Raw genomic sequence first — 17266 nt, forward strand, 5'->3', positions numbered from 1 at the left:
CTCTCTGCATGAATGAGAAGTGTGAGGAGACGAGGACAGAGTGTGTCTGTTCTCCAAGCTGAGATGTTTCGTGCGGCAAAGGTCAGGCTCTATTTTCAGGCACTATAAGCTCAAGAAGTCTTACGCAGGGAGGCGGAACATTCTGCAAGTTGCACACGGGAGCAGGTGAGGGAGCGCGAGTGATAGTTGTGCAATTATGTAAAAAATTGTTTCACTGTACAACAAGAAAATGAACTTTCCATTCAGCCGTTCGCTGATCGCGGAGGAGCAGCGAATGAATCTTCTGAAAAAAAGATTGTATCTGATCAGTATCGGATCGGTATCGGCATCGGCAGATACTCAAGGTTGCAGGATCGGTATCGGATCGGGCACCAAAAAGTGGTATCGTCCCATCCCTAGTCTGTACATTGGAGCCAGTACAACGGTCACAGTGAGGGGGAAATGTTTCCATGCATTCAAAAGGCTGTCAGATATGATTTTCTCTTAGGGCCTACACTTAATTATTTCTGATGTCCATACAATACACTTTCTGTAAACAATAAGAGCTACAGTAAATCAGTGAGTCTTAGTTTACAAGGTGCCCCGTTTCCTGATTGTGAGATAACACACAGTGTAGATGTGGACGTGCCGGATTGGTCAAGTGGCGTCTCTTCTTTTCCTGAACTTAATTTTTGCTGTGGGACTGCGGGGCTACTTGGTGTTGTCCATCCGAAGAGCGGATTTCATGCTGTGAAGTGATCTTGATCTCTGGCTGGATTAAAGCGGTCTTCTGTGTATGGCAACGAGTGTGTGTGTGTCTCCACGTTATACGTGGACGTGTATATAACCGTGCTTATTTGCCGAAGCAAAGACGATTCACTGCAACGTGCAGTGTTGAACCTGAGACTTTTCTGCGCTTGGGTTCTCGCACAACTCCAGATTTACTGTATCCCAAATTAAAGTGCATCCTTTCCTGTCTATTCTTGTCACGTGTCGACTCTGCGTGCTAAGTTACCATAATGATATTCAGTATTTGTTTTGTCTGCCTCTGTACACAGGAACAGCTCACCCCTCAAACACAACCAGAAACCTCAGCTGATGATTGACAGCCGAGGCAGCAGGCTTGGCCTGTCAGACAGTGACGGAAAAAAGAGGGAGAGAGAGAGCGGTGTGTTTGGCATGTTCAGATGGATACAGTTCCACACAAATCGATCCTTGTCTCTGTGTTGCTTCGATAAAAAGAACAAGAAAAAAAACGTTGAGGCGAAAGACAGGCAAAAGTTTTTTTCTGCTTTCACCACACCAGTGTAATTTCTATATGCTCAATATGAAGCCACAGCCATCACACAATTACTTTATCTTATCTTAAGGACTGGAAACAAGGGGAAACGCATAGCCTAGCTCTGTCCAAAGTGAAAAAAATAGCCTACCTTTCTTATGTCTTGTTCCATTGAAAAAAGAGAGAGAGAAATGTAAAATTACATGCTTCAAGAAATAAGTGAGCTCCAGAATGTAACTCCCAGTAAAGGGGCATTATTCCATTTACAGAGCCTGAGCTGAGCTGGATTGTTTTGGGGCGCACACACAGGACGGACACCTAGTGGACCGTGAGGAAATATTCACATATTTATAAAACGTTGCTTTAAAATCGCTTACTGCCCCTTACTGCCCCTACCCAAAAACCTAAGTTTGGTTCTTAATGCTGGATTAAATTTGAATAATTCAGATGTTTCTTCAGACGCAAGGGTGCAGATGAATGCTTAGATAATGCAAATGCTGACCCGAGTACCTCCTAGCAACTTGATGTACTTTTTGCTTTCTCAGAACTGCTGTACTTTCTGCTGACTGAAGACTCGCACCGCCTCCATTACTGCGCGCCACCACCATAAAGGGGAGGTGAGCTCATCCACTGTACGCCCACCTACACCTGCAACCATGCACTGATCGTACTGTATCTGTATCGCTGCATCCTCGCTCTCACCGTGCTTTATCGTCTATTTTACTCTAAATGAGACCACAATTCACTAAATGAACATCATGTTGTATTGGAGAAGACTTGAAACTAGCGATGTAGACCATAAACTCCTCAGGAAAATGTTCACTGACGTTATAAATCGAGTTAGAAGTAGAGTCATTTTTTTATTGACATCTATAAAAATGACTTATTTTTGCAACCAGTGGAGTCGCCCTCTGCTGGCCATCCCAGAGAATACAGGCGGCTTCAGGCGCTTCCTCGTTGGCTTCATTTTCCGGACCCAGTGACCACGTCCACTTTCATATTCAGTCTATAAATAGAATATACAGGAAATATCTCTTCTCTCCTGTCTGAGGTGCAGAGGTCATAGGTCGCTGGCCTTGATTTAATTTATGATGTGAACACAGAAGTGGAGAATACCGTTGCGATGTACTATAATACCTCCTCAAAAATGTTTCTACAAAACACTTTTGGACGACTCCTAAGTTGGCCACGATCTGACCAGTTTCCCTTTGGTAATTTAGCAGTGGCACTGATGTCTCTTTAGTGTTTTAATGTTGAAGTGCAATTCTCTTGGTAAGGTGAATGTAACTCTCTGTGCTACTGGTCAAAAGTAATATAAGAATGGCTGAGTGTACTGCTAATTCACACATGGTACTGCCTCACCCTATTTAATGAAGCCAAAAGTTGAACTCCCAAGTACACAACTTTTGAACAATGTCGACTCTCTACCTGGAAAGGGCCTGTTGTGGTCCTGCAATGCCACAGGTGAACTCGGCCCGACATCATATTTCAAGTAGGTTGTTTGCTAGAGGATTGACTATGCTGTACTTTGTCACAAACTCCCCGGGTTGAACTTTCCATACCACGGTTGATTCTCCGGTGGATGTTCTCCAGACTTTGATCTCGCTGTGTTGACTCATTGTGAGACTATCCGTGATGTGAACACTGAACACGCCCGCGGAGTTCTGAATCACAGATACACTCTTTCCTCAAATCCTTTGTGTCCCAAGTGTCTTCCAGCCTATGGACGAGCAGCAGGGACATTTTGTGTTCCTCCAGCCCCCGAGGGGGTCCCCCTCTGTATGTTTTATTTGTTATCTGGATTGTGTCTCTGGCAATGCTACTCTGAGGAATCACTACTGTTTACTGGAATGGAAGAAGTGACTGCTGTGCTCGAGGCAAATGACTGCATGGCTGGCCTTTCAAAACACCAACAGGCCATGTTTGGAGGGAAACAATTCTTGAAAGGGTTGTCAGGAATATTGATTTGTCATATATTGCTCAACATGAATGAATAAAATAAAAAGTAAAGGCTCTTCGCACCTTTGATGATGTACTCATGTGAGAACTTATTGTTTCTGTAGGTCCTGACTCACCGAGCGGAGGTTTCGTTGCTCATGGCCACACGTCGAAGGAAATCTGTGTCGCCTCTCCTGTCTGATTTGATTAATGCAATTTGACCTCATCATCACCACGGTGTAACCAAGAGTTCACGCTACCTGTATTTCTAAACTCTACACTGATTGGAGAGAACTGCCGGTCCGATCATTTTCTTTTCACGCCTGCGTCCCCCGGCCCCTTGGTTGGTAAACACGTCTGTCTCAAAATCAATGAGGAAACAGTGAAAGAGGCTTCAAGCAGAAGTCGAAACATTGTGAGCGTCCCAAATCCCCAACTGACTGAACAGTGATTGGGCATTTTAAATCGAGGCAAAGAGCATTATAAGTCCTCTTTGTGCTTTCTATGATGAGGAGTGAGGAAGATTTCTGAGCTTGATGGGTGATGAAATGGAATAATTTATAGAAAAGCATCTTGGTTGTGAGTTAGAGGGAGTGTGCCTGTCTTCTTGTCTCAGAGATGCAGACTCCCCTCGGGTCGATCAGTAAGAGACCGCATTAACCCTCCTTGTAGAGGCTTTTCAGGTTTATTTGTTGACAACGCAGAGTGAACTGCCAGTCACTTTTTCCTCTCTGCAATAGAGAAGCTTCGCTGTGAATGTCTTAGCAACCTTCCACTCGCTGAACCTGTGATCACTGTGAATCACCCAAAAATAATCTCAGCCAGGAGTTGAGAGAAAGTTCTATTCAAGTCAAATTGTAGTTTACCTTATGTTTAATACTGTAAATGCAATATGAATATTACAAGCACCTAAAGCATATGGTGTAAGGGAATGCTGTCAAATGTTTCTATCATATTGATCCATTGTACCTGCCGACGTGAAGGGGCAGTGCGCGATTCAGGAGAAAGGTCGTCTCTCTCTCTTTGTTGTTGTTGGATTTTTCTGTGTCGATGAGAGATGTGTGAGGTGCGGTCTGCACCATTTTTTTTCCATTCACAGAGCCTGAGCTGAGCTGGACTTTTTTGGGCGTACACACAGGACGGACACCTAGTGGACCGTGAGGAAATATTCACATATTTACAAAACGTTGCTTTAAAATCGCTTACTGGCCCTTTAAGGTTGGTAGACGTGACCCAAAATCCTTTGCCATACATGGCACAAGTTGAAAAAAAATCTCCAAAACTGAGGTGTAGATAAATTACAATGCTGTTTTCAAATGACTTCAGTGTATAATCATAGTTTCTGTAAGACTATACTTACACTATTACTACTAAATAAATGGCTGTTTATCAGCGCATTCAACCCTGCAATCTTCCTCAATGAACTTCAGACTTCATGGTATATCTTAAGAGGACTTAGTGGATGGACAGTGTACAGCAAGACACTGAGCCGAGGTGACAAACATGCTCTAAATATGTTGACCCGTAGTAGAGCGTGGCAATTTGGAGACTGTCTCTTGCCCCACATTAAAATGAACTGTAAAAATTGCTTGGCTTCGAAAAAATTACGTATATGGAAAAGCAAAAATAAATTACTATTCAGCCAGTCAACATTTGGATTCGACTGCACCTCAACACGAAAGTTAAGACACAGTGAACTTGCCGATTCCAGTAATAGCTCTGTTTAAAATAGTAGATTGTCTGCGTGAGTGAAATGATTAAATACTATTATAAGTATGACACAGCGAGGAGAACTTGGCTCCACCTGGGAATTCTAGGACTCCATTCTTCATATTACCCGATAACCTCACCAGTCCTTTGACGTTGTCATTATCATAATGCCCCAACGGTGCATAGGATCAATAGCTTGGATGGAAATAAGCCATTGATTGCAGATGTGCTACAACGTGCCATTATACTGCCGCCATTACAGTATGTTCAACCCGTTTCATCCCGACCATGGGAGTATTCATTGCCGTTTAATTCGACTTCATGACACAGGAGACACAATAAACGCACACGAGGATTTGTCATGTAACAAGGCTTAAGTAATGTGTTTGCTCAGGCATTAGCTATTCAGAGGTGGACACAGATGGTTAAGCATGATCACAAAGCCATGCAATAAGCGGGAGCAGTTGGCGTACCTGGTGTGGCCTCAGGGGGAACAGTCGCGCACAGGGATAACTTGTTTTCCTCAGCGATGGGGTTTAAAGCGAGGTTAGATGCTCGATTATCTGGAGAGAAGATAATACAGAGTGTTCAGATTGTTCACAAGTAAACGAGGAGGGATGTCCAACGTAGATCCTTTGTACGTGCAGTTTATGGAAAGGCTTCATGTGACGGTCTTACACAACACTGTATTTATGTAAGTGTGTTTGTTGGTGAACTCTATAAGAACTAGAGAGAAATGATTTCGCAAGAAAAAAAAGATTACCGGTATATATGAGAAAAACGCAAACCTTATTTGGGGGATTTCAGTGAACGCGTTTGCTGTGACGAACATTCAATTAATAAAATCCTGACTTACTTGGCTGAGAGAAAAGTTGGCGTATGATAAAATCAAAGCGGAAATAGACTCCGTGAATTAATCATGATGTACATGAAGCATGTGACTGATACGTCCCCTGGATAGTGAAAAATGGAGGCAAGAAATATAAGATCTGTGCGGAGCAATGAGGAGACTGGAGCCTACTTTAAACTGTGGCACTGTTTGTTACATCATCTTGTTGCGTCCTCTTTTTCTGTAGTGGTCCAATAGAATCTGACTGGAGAATTAGCTCCACCAACTAATTAATATATAATATATAATATATAGATTAGGGCATCTTAAACAACGGCTTAACTATGTGGTATGCCAGCTGCACAGCTGCTGAGCGCAGGGACCATGCGCAGGGTGGTGAAGTCAGCCCGCAGCATACCGTCGGGCTTGAGCTCCCTAACCTTGACACCATACATGCCAGCAGACTGTACTTGTACGTGTGGGACACGACTTCACTACAGTTTAAAAAAAATTCCACTATCTTTGTAAATATACATTTTTGCACACTTTATAAACATTTCTTTTGCACATTCTGTGAACATTTTGAAAATTGCTGCTACTGACTGACTTAGTCTTTGTTTTTTTGATTTGATTCTGTTTTTATTTATTGTTCTGATATATGTAAGGCGAGGAAGCCATTCATAATTTCATTGTACTAATATAATGACAATATAGACAATTCTATCATCTGTTCCATATAATAAAGACAATGCCTGCAAAAATATGTTTTGTGCTAAGAAATTCGTACTGTGCGCTCAAGGTTATTTGAAGATGACAATTGTGTGTGTGTGTGTGTGTCTGTTGACAGAATATATGAAAAGAACAATAGTTATGTGTGTGTGTGTGTGTGTTTGTCTAATTTAAAGTTTGTGTTTATGTGAAGAGAGGGAGATCGAGACCTTTTTTGGATTTCAGTAGTTACTACATTTGACAGGACATTATAATAACCTCCTAATGAACTTCTGATGGCGAAGCACATTAACCTGATCTCCATGTGGAATCAATTTTGCATGTCATTACTTATATTATAACGGAGACGCAAATTATGAATCGGCTCGGTCCTGGACAACTTAGGTTTTGTCCATAACCATCAATTTGCTGTAACCAAGCTTTGCATTCAATAAATATTCATTTATCAGCGCTGATCTATATGGATAGCGCTAATTAGTATTTCAAATTACAGTTGCATGACTATGCCGTGTTGATACCAGCTGCGCACACCTCAGTGACCTTTATGTTCACCATTTAGCCAAATATGTAGTGGAGCATGCAGTGGTGCATCGGCTGTGCTGATCTCTGCATTGGGAAAAAAAATGATTTTATGTATTATGATAAATCCTCCCTTAATCCTTGCTGTTTTAAGTAGCTTGTGAATATAGCTTTGCCAAACTAATAATGTGAGCTTTACATAAATTCCGTCATGCATCAAAATAAACCCCTGCGAATCTTCAAAACCATGCAAATGAGAAGAGTTCCTCCAACTTGTGGTCACTGGACGGGTGACTGGAAAGTCCGAAAACGAGAATAATTACTTCTTTTGAATGTGTCTCTTCTTCACTGAGATCCTGGATCAGTCGTGTGGTATAATCCTAAAATTCCATGTTTCAGTGAGCGGAGTTGGGGTCACAACCCCTTGTGAAATTTTTAATGTAAATGGACTTTCTTTTATACTAAATATTAAAGGTAATGACTCTCTCTCTCTCTCCCTCTCTCTCTCTCTCTCTCTCTCTGTGTGTGTGTGTGTGTGTGTGTGTGTGTGCCCCTGTGCTGTTCTCTGTATTCCCGACCATCAGTCACGTTGGACTGAAGTGTAGTGTCATTATCATTCCCCTCATGTTTCCACATCCTCTCTGTAGTTATCTCCTTGAGGGAGGGGTCCGGTTTAAACAGAGAGCTGCTCCAGTGCCCCTCCATTGATGTAAATGCTACCCTGGCTGACCCCGCAGTCAGATAGGTCCTCGGTGGATAATTTATGGAATAGACAAGTAACGGAAACTTGGCATGTACTGAGAGAATGCCGGCTACAACACGAATTTAAGATGTGCATCACGCCTAGCGTGTCAACTGTGATTAGGACTTAATTCAGAGGGAGTCAGATAAGGTGACACGTTTGTTCCACACCTGTCCGTCGGAGATTAACTGATAATAGTGTCCATGCTGGTATTGAAAACCTGTTTTGCATTAGAATATAAACCACAGGTTGAGATATTGGGCAATAAGTGGCCACCCATTGGTTTGTGAACGGTCGTTTTGAAGCCTTGAGTTTGACAATTTGGTCAGCGCCATCTTGTAATTTTTTCTAAAACACCAGAAGTGACCGTATTTAGAGGAGCAGGTGGTGGGCCTGACATCAGAGCCCTCTGAGTCCACTGCACGTCCACCAACACCTGCGACCTGCACCCACATTGCCCCAGCTGTCACCGACACTTTATCCACGGACCATGTCCCAATGCATACGGTGCCTTATCGTCTATTTTACCCTAGATGGGACCATAATTTACTAAATGAACATCATGCTGTATCGAAGAAGACCTGCAACGAGAGACCGAAGCATGAACTTCTCAGGACAATGTTTACTGACGTTGCAGATCAAGTGAGAAGTAGAGCCTTTTTCTCATAGACTTATACACAAAGTGACTTCTTTTGGCAACCAGTAGAGTCGCCCTCTGCTGATCATTCAGGATAATACAAGCTTCAGGCATCGGTTTCACTTTCTGGAACTACGTCCATCTTTTGTATACAGTTTATGGTTGGGCCTTTGTGCAATTCTGTAGTGGTCTGTGATAGCTGATGGACATTTCCAAATTTAGTAATACATCATATTTCACAAGAAAACCATGCTGGTGGATTCATTTACCACAAATACTTACAATTAACATTAGTTTACACCTGTCGGTTGGTCACACAATTAAATGTGTTCACAACTCTGGTTGAAGATCCAATCCAGGTGAGTCAGCCTCAGATCTTTTATTTTGTGCTTTGTTGAACACATGCACTGTGTATAAAGTTGGCATCTCCCCTTTCTCCTGTTCGTATCATCAGCTGTTGATTGTGATATTCCACCTCGATTTTAAACGAACAAATCAAAATTAAACTTTCACCTGTACTGGAGTTAGTCACCAGGAGGTGATCTGGATGGTTTCACTTCACTTTTGGGGAGGTACATCTTTAAATACAGTCTATTGTTGAACATGGTACATATTACACCTAGTACAGATAGTCTCAAAAGCTGGTACAGCAATAGACAACTATTCATTCTGAATGGGACTTGGCATGGGAGCCTGATGTCACCTGCTGAGCTGTTAATATTTAAAAGGCGGCCATTCATACATGGGAACGGTGACGCAACCTTATGCCAACGTGTTGTGACGTAACGCGTTGCACCACTGCTTTCCACGGCTCGGGCCGAGGGCGACTCGTCTCGCTGAGTGAAAACTTAAATCAATCAGAAATTTCACACATTACCGCGGCCACACCGTTTTTGAAAATGTGTTTCCTTTTACATGTAAATTCATCTTTAGAGCTGGGGGTGTGCTCAAATGGGAGGGCGGTCGGAATGCCAAGTCTTTGAGGGAGACAGCGACCAGAGCAAGAACTTAAATCAGAACTCATCTATCCACTGATGAGATTTATCCTGAACCAGCCCCAAGTCTTGGAGGACAATTTGTAAGAAGACAGTAGCTTAGTTGTAGTGGAACAATTCTCTGGGAGCCAAAACCCCAAATTATGGATATTGTTATAGGTGCATCTTTCTGGCTGGTATACCTTTTATGTCACAGACATACCTTAACATTTGACAAATGTTGTCTTTGGTAAAAGTGCCGGCAGTGCAGAGGAAGAAAAGAGGGAGATTGACATAAAGATGACTACTTCTTCTGTAAAGTAAGACAACCCCCCCTACACACACACACACACAAACACACACAAACAGTTTCTCAGTTTGGGTCTCGTCTCTTAATCTCCTGTTATCAGATTCTGTGATGATCTATTCTGCTGTAAGTAACCATTTTCTTCTACATTACCCCCTTCCTCTATTAGATGCATTAGATGATGTTTTGCACGGATTATGCCCTGTAGAGCTTATCTTTAAACAAAAGCAATTGATTAGAATGCAAAACATTTTCTGATCCTATTGTTAATAACTTCCACATCACCAGATTCCTGTTAACTGTGGTTAACTCTCCCTCCATCTGTTACAGTAAATCACACTGTGTATGTTTTGAGCCTGGCTCTGTCCGAAGTGAAAACAATCAGGAATAATAATAGTTTCTATTCCTTTCCCATCACACTCATGAACATCAGCCTGCGAACTCCTGTGACACGACACTGCAATACTAAATCATTGTACTGTACATACATATCATTATATAGCCACAGATACCCTAAACATGTATATGACATATGCTCAATGTTAAACCTAAGTGCGTTTCTTCATGCAAATTAACCAACTTACTTAAATAGAGTAACTTAAGAGTCCTACAGTAGTTAATCCATCATTATTTGTCCTGCTAAACACTTTTGCACTAACTGTACTCTAATCCTATTCATATGACAATCTGACCTGCATTTACATAGCACTGTCAATGCAAAGGTATGCTAGAATGATGGCGTCCTGAGCAGAGAAAGGAAACACAGTTCTGTGTGTGTTGTGTGTGTGTTAGTGCACATGAATCCCTGTGAAGTGGTTGGCCCTTCCCATGCATATGAAGCGCGATGGACGAGGACATTTTGGTTTTACTTCAGCGCTTGTGACACCTTTCAGAGCACAAAAACTCTGAAAATACACCTGCAGCTCAGTGCTGTTAAAGCAGAAACACTGCGGCAGCATCCTATTTTGATGCGCTCCATCCGGGCTACACACGGCGTGGCAATGCTAATGATGACAGGTCACCAGGGCGACTTGTTCACTTCCATGGATCCAAAAGATGCACATTTCCCTAATCTGGAAACACTGAAATTCCTGCGCTCCTCATTCCGGGGGATTCAGCGGCTACCGGTACCTTGGCTCCCAGCACCTGTTTGTTCACCGCAGAGATAAATCTCAGCGGCCTCCTCTGTCTGCGCAGCATCTGTCACACTAGCTGTGTAAAGCTATTTCACAGGCATATCTCTCCCTCTGGCAAGGTTCCCCCCGGAGAGCATCAGGGAACACTCCACCGAGGGAATTTCATCCTCCAGGGCTCTGCGCGGAAGGATAGCAGTGGAAGACATTTTTGCTGCAGCCTCTTAGCCTCCCCACTGCTCTTTCATCCATTTTTGTCTGCAGCAAATGTCTCCCATTTCTGTATGACTTTGAGTGTTTTGTAAGACTGATTGGGCATTTTTATTGTGCGCCCTCCTTCCTGTCGGTCTGCCTTCATACTGTGCTCCTCCCTAAAGTCTCTAACAATGTGTAACGTGCGTTTCCACTGTCTTGCAGCAGCAGTTCCCAGTCTTTACCTGATCAGGAAGAATGTTTTTCAGTCTAATTATCTGCGCCATTGAGGCGCACATGAGGTCCTGCGGTTCATTGTTACACATTACGCAGCAACAGGGTGTGGAGTGGTTATGGATTTGTCGATTGAGGTAGGTCTGTTCTTTTCGCTTGTGGTACTGGACAGACCCCGTGTGGCATTGGTTACATCCTTCCAGCGACGCCCCCTGCGTGGGCTCCTGAAATGGCTCAAGAAAAGCTGTTCTTGGGAGCTAATTGTCCATTCTGAGTCTAAATTGTACTCTAGGTGAGACTGAGGAGGGGCCCACCTGACAGGTGGACGTGGACTTATGAGTATGTTTAGTGTTGTGTGGTCGCGCAAGTGATAAACCCACTAGCAATAGCCTAAAAGGCACGTGCCTATACTCCAACTGATGAGATCTGTTAAGGTTTGGAGGTTGACCTCTGGTCCTCTGCTAGGAAAAATAAACTCAAAATAAAATTGAGAAGATCCAAAACCAAAACACTGGAAAACCAGACACAGGAGAGCACAGGAAGTGAATTACAAAATAAAACACGAAAAAAAAATTAACCTTGAGATGGACACGACACAAGGGATGACAAGAAAGTACCTTCACATAAACCAAGACATACAAGGAAGGGCAATCACAGAAATATTACATGATAAAGTTCACAAGAGTGCAAAGAGTTCTTAAAGTCTTTCACACAATTCTGCGGACTGAGACAAGATCGTACATTTACTCTACTCGGAGCTCCTGGTTTTGCTCTCCATCAATTTCGGAGGGGAATATCTTCTGTGGCTCTATGGCAGCTAAATGAGGCTAAATGCTCTGTTCACTTGCTTGTTGCAAAAAACTCACTCTGCCCTTTGGCGCTGGGTTGGTAGTGTACAGCACAGTGGGGTTTTAGAGCTTTGTTGCTGCCTGCTCCCTGCAAACTTAGAATTTGCAGGCAAAGATTAGAATAATTAGACTAAACTAAATGCAAAAATGTCTTCAACATTATACATTCATTATTTGATCAATAGTTAATATAGAAGTGCCACGAGGTTGCAGTAGTCTTCAGAGGTGCAGAGGACTGCTGCTTCCCATGAGCATCAGCCCCAATGACGCCCTTGAGGGGTTCTATGATACTGCTGCTGTTTTACATGATGTAGAGCATGTACTATGCAATTCATGCTAATTCAGGGCGGCCGCTTGAAAACTAATGCATATCATCAGCACATCATCAGCGTACGGCATCGTTTCCTCTCCCTGTCCCTCCAGTGTTTCAATTATCAAAAGAATTGGGACATTTTCGTCACACAGTGGCGGTGAGCTCCATGGGCACTGCAAGTTCTGCCCTTCAGTCTGCAGTCATTGTTTCCTTCCTCTGACTTTTGAATAAAAGTCAGACCGACCAATGTTCTGTGCCCTGGTGATGCACCTGATTGATGTCTGACATCTAAATTTAACTGGGTGTAATCAGATCCGGCGACAGCAGGCTATAAGTAGCTATTTTCCATGCTGACAGACTCTGTCTTGCTTGTGCACATGTTCTGTATGTGTGCATGTGTGTCAGAGAGAGACATAGTATGTATGTGAACCCTGGGAGTGAAATGACAACGCAAAATATGCATGAGCTTTAAGGAAGTCAGTTTGGATTAAGTAGAAATCTGGTAGCATGTAGCATGTTGAACTTCTTTCTTTCACTGTAAACATTTTTTGGTGGAGGTCATATACAATATACCCTAAACTTAATTTCTGTGCGTAAAATTAAGAAAACTCAATATGTACATGAAGATATAGGTTGAATGTTGCATAGGATTTATCCTACGCCAACTTGTGAGACTGACTCAGTCGGGAACCCACATTAAACTATTCATTAACTTGCCATTTATCCAGATTTTTATGTCCTTTTTTTTGTCAATTCTTGCCAATCAAGTCAACATAAAGATAGGTTGGCCACTGTGGTAATATCTCAAAAAGCATCATGAAAAATGATTACGTAAAATCAGACAGAAATGTTACCTTGGTAGGCAAAAAAAATGTTTTTTAAAATGAGCCCTAACAACAAATTCAATCTGGTCCTTTCTATTTTCAGTCAATTTTTCATTCAACTAAAACTCATTGTCCTAGTCAAAAAAACATTTTTGTCTGGCTTCAGTCGACAAAACATATTTTAGTTTTATCCGTTCGCTACAACATTTGGTGCCAAAAGTATTGACATTTTTGTCTGGGCTTAGCAAAGACCAAGAATGGGCATTTTAGTCCATCTTCAGGAGACGTCAGGAGCTTTATAATAAGATCTTCAACAGGGTTATCTTTTCGCAAAAAGAAAATGATTCACAACATGATTGATCGCATGACTCAGTTTTGTGGAGAGGGCCGTCAGGTCCTATTCTTAAAATGTTTAGTTTTTGACTGTGCCAGAAATGTGTTGATTTTATTCTATGATTTTGTAGGCCCTAGTGGTAATATTGTACGGGACTGTGTTACTCATATAGTGAGTATCTATGAATTATATATAGTAAGTTGTTCACTACCATTACAAGAAATGTAAAGACAAATTTGGATGCTCTTTATAAATGTAATGGATAACTGCCCAACTGACTTTATGCATATGGCAGACAAGGTGACCCATGTTTGTACAGCAGGATTATGGTTTCATCCAATATAAAGTCGATGTTTGATTAAATAAATGAAAATAAAATATATACACAAAACAACAGTTTTGTTGCTGTATATTCAATATGGTTTGTCTGATTTCCTGCATGTCTCTAGTTTATTGGCTCCACACACGGCACCTACGTCAAGCTCTGATATGAATAACCTTGTTTAGTTAGAGAAGACCTCACGCTGTGCCAGTGGGTTATAGTTAATCCCACATGTGTGCACCAAATAAAACAGCGTTTCTGTTTCTTCACTTAAATTTAATTGGTTAACAATTTGAAGCGATCCCTCACCATGTTATGTCACTCACCAACAATGTGTTCCACATTAGGGAAGTAAAGGTAGGGTCTTCGAGATATTTTCCAAGCTGTAAACAAAACAAAATGTGTAATTGCTTAAACTAAGCATGAGGGAATTGGTTTTCCTGCCCAGAAGCATTCAGGCACGTGATTATACGCAAACATATCTTTTCTTTCTTTCTTTCTTTTTTTCATGCGAAAGGCAGTGGAGGCCGTACGCAGCAGATATTATGTTCACACACGTATCCTCACACAGCTGCATCCCTCTCTGCCTGAGGCTGATTGCCTGCAGTCTGCTCTATCGGGGGTGATCCACTGTGCTTGACAGCAGCCAGAGACTCCTTAATTGATTGGGGACCAATTAGCTGGCTGATGAGGGTCTGACGGGGAGGACGCGGTGTCCAGCGCCGTGTTTTCTAGATGCACCGAGACTCAGGCGTGCTCAGAGGTAGTCGGCGCTAACACGGCGGCTAAGGATGAATGTCTGTCATTATCCACCAAGGATGCTTGGGTTCACCTGTCACATGCAGGGGGGTGGGGGGGGGGGGGGGGGGGGGGGGGGGGGGGGGGGGGCTGATCCTGAAGAGATGCCTCTGTCAAAACTGATTTACTACCGTCTCCCTGGCGGCCACTCTCCTGGCATGGTTGGGGGCTACTCATCTTTTGAAGGATAGCAAGTGTAATCCCAGTCGTAGACGTGGAGCAAAATTAACATGCAACTATATGAAATTAATATATGTCTTGTCAGGCAAAGGAGAGCGCACGGTGACCCCTCTGACACACACACTAATACCATAACAAGGCAACGGATTAAGTCATTAATAGCTAATTAAGTGTGTGTGTGTGTGTGTGTGTGTGTGTGTGTGTGTGTGTGTGTGCAGAGCCAAGGAAGAGAGGTGAAATGAATGTCTGTGCTCACACACTTGTGCCCCTCGACTGTATTGTACGGTCAAAGGTAAAATGACATCGACTGCCTTCACTTCACAGCCTTAAAAAAACGTGTCCGACAAGTTTTGACAGCGCATCTGCTTTTCACTTCACATGTAGCCATTAATCAGTTTGTTCCACTGCGACTGTTCCAGAGCTTGTCATGCCGACGTGCTGCCAGACTCATTCACGGCGACACTCATCTCGGGGCTGATTTGTCCTCGTCACACGTTGACACGTTCGACAGAATTATAAATAAGCGATTTTGCGACCCGATTTTCTTTTGTGTGACTGATTTGGTCGAAGGATATGAAGACTGAATTTGGCCACTTATATAAAATAATAAGAGCTGAAGTTTAACTGGACGAACATAATGATTGTGATTGATAATGATTGATTGTGGCGGGTTCAACGGGTCCACTAATCAGTTGGTCGGTGGTACGATCCCAAGCCCCTCATGTTCGTATGACATTGTTCATGGGCAAGATGCCGACCCCTCGACCCACTTCTGTGCTGTCAATGGGATGTATGAGTGGAGCAGTGCTACAGTATATATAGAAGCACTGTATGAAAGTGTGTGTAAAACACATTGAGTGGTCGTTAAGGGAAGTGCCATATAAATCAACTCCATTCACCATTACAGCAGTTCAAAGTGAATGGGAATATAATGGTGTAACAGCGAGAGGGATTCATTCAGGGACTTGACCTCGATCAAAACGAGGCAGACCGTCAGAGTGTACGGAGGCAATGAGACGCATGTACAACAGCAATAGCGGCATCAAAAGGGAACATGAAAGGATTCTGAAGGGACCTTGAAATGTTGCACTGAGCTTTGACTTGACGGAGGCAAACGGGGCGGAACCATTTACCAGGCTTGGGAACTATAATGAAGACACTCGTACGAGCACTCCAAAGTGTTGACAGCTCCCCTAGGTTTTGGGTCTTTATTAAATCTTGAGATTTAAAACAATGCCTACGTTTCCCAAGGGCTTTCCCCTGCAGAATGGAGTTATGATGTGGGAAACGGAACAACGTTTTGGCACTGAATTACACTCGTTTCTTACCAGTTTCTTGCGCTCAAAGAACGGGCAGGAAAGCCGTCGGTGGTGTGGACAGATCTTTGAAGCCCTGCCTACAGCCAACCTGCAAAACGATTGAATTCCCTTCAAGCTCGTTTTTCATCAGGTTCAATCATCGCCCCACATAACGTCAGACCTGATGCGCTCGCCTGTCGATACACTGCTGATGAAATTAATCCCAGCACCGATGCTGTTCTTTCTCAGACAGATGTTCCAGATGTTTCAGATGCAGTGTGTTCCAGTCACGTTTCGAACTAAATTGAACCGTTATAAGAGACTATACGCATGGTAGAATAAAGTGTAAAATGTATAAATCTGTGAATGAAAATATACAACACGTACATTAGAGAAAAGTACTATACAATATATATTTCTATTCTATTGCGCTCAAATGGTTTTCACCATTTTCCCGACTACTTACCTTTATAAGCTGAACGATGCGTTGAGTTAAGCAAACATACAAAACCCCACAATGCTCTGGGGCGGAAAGTATTTGTGGCGCACCTCCCGTCACCTGTAGAGGCGCTGATTGAGGAAACGGTCGATTTTAGTCGTAGCAGAGTGCATGAACAAACGACGTATTCGCTCCTATATGAGTTAGAGGACTCGTTGGAAAAGTGTTGTGCTTTCAGCGTGAAATTGTATGCACTGATATGTGGAAATGAAAATATAAGAATGAGTGAATATGTGTGCTGTATGTGCTTGAAAGTAGAACGTACTGTGGTTTGTGAGTGAAATGAACGTATATGCGAGGCTGAGGGGGAGCAATGGAGCTTGCATGGTCCAGTGTAATAAACAGTAGCCAGCGAGAAGATGCTCCAAATTTGATTGCCCTGCAATCGTAGTGTGAAGGCAACAAGTTATGAAATCACAAAAGAACCTTTTTACCGATAAGTGAGAAGAATCCACTTGTATTGCCGTCTCTTCTCTCCGTACCGTATGTGTCTCTCTGTACATTCTCTCTGTACATTCCTTCATGGATGGATTGTATCCCCCCCCCCCCCTGATCTCCCCATGTTCTCTCCTCCTGTATCCTTTGCTCTGTCTATCAAACACACTGACTGGACTTTGAGCTTCAGAAAACTGTGTTTCCACCTCCTGC

At 42.8% G+C, this 17266-nt stretch overlaps 1 long non-coding RNA gene across 1 annotated transcript; it reads left to right on the top strand.

The window, feature by feature from the left end:
- The first annotated feature begins 408 nt into the window (after window positions 1-408).
- On the top strand, window positions 409-9658 carry LOC118287057. Its single transcript, XR_007029838.1, has 3 exons — window positions 409-1147; window positions 1804-1875; window positions 9594-9658. It is a non-coding gene; the product is annotated as an uncharacterized LOC118287057 (long non-coding RNA).
- Window positions 9659-17266: the final 7608 nt, after the last annotated feature.

Source organism: Scophthalmus maximus, chromosome 16, assembly GCF_022379125.1.
Source record: "Scophthalmus maximus strain ysfricsl-2021 chromosome 16, ASM2237912v1, whole genome shotgun sequence".
Lineage (NCBI taxonomy): Eukaryota > Metazoa > Chordata > Actinopteri > Pleuronectiformes > Scophthalmidae > Scophthalmus > Scophthalmus maximus.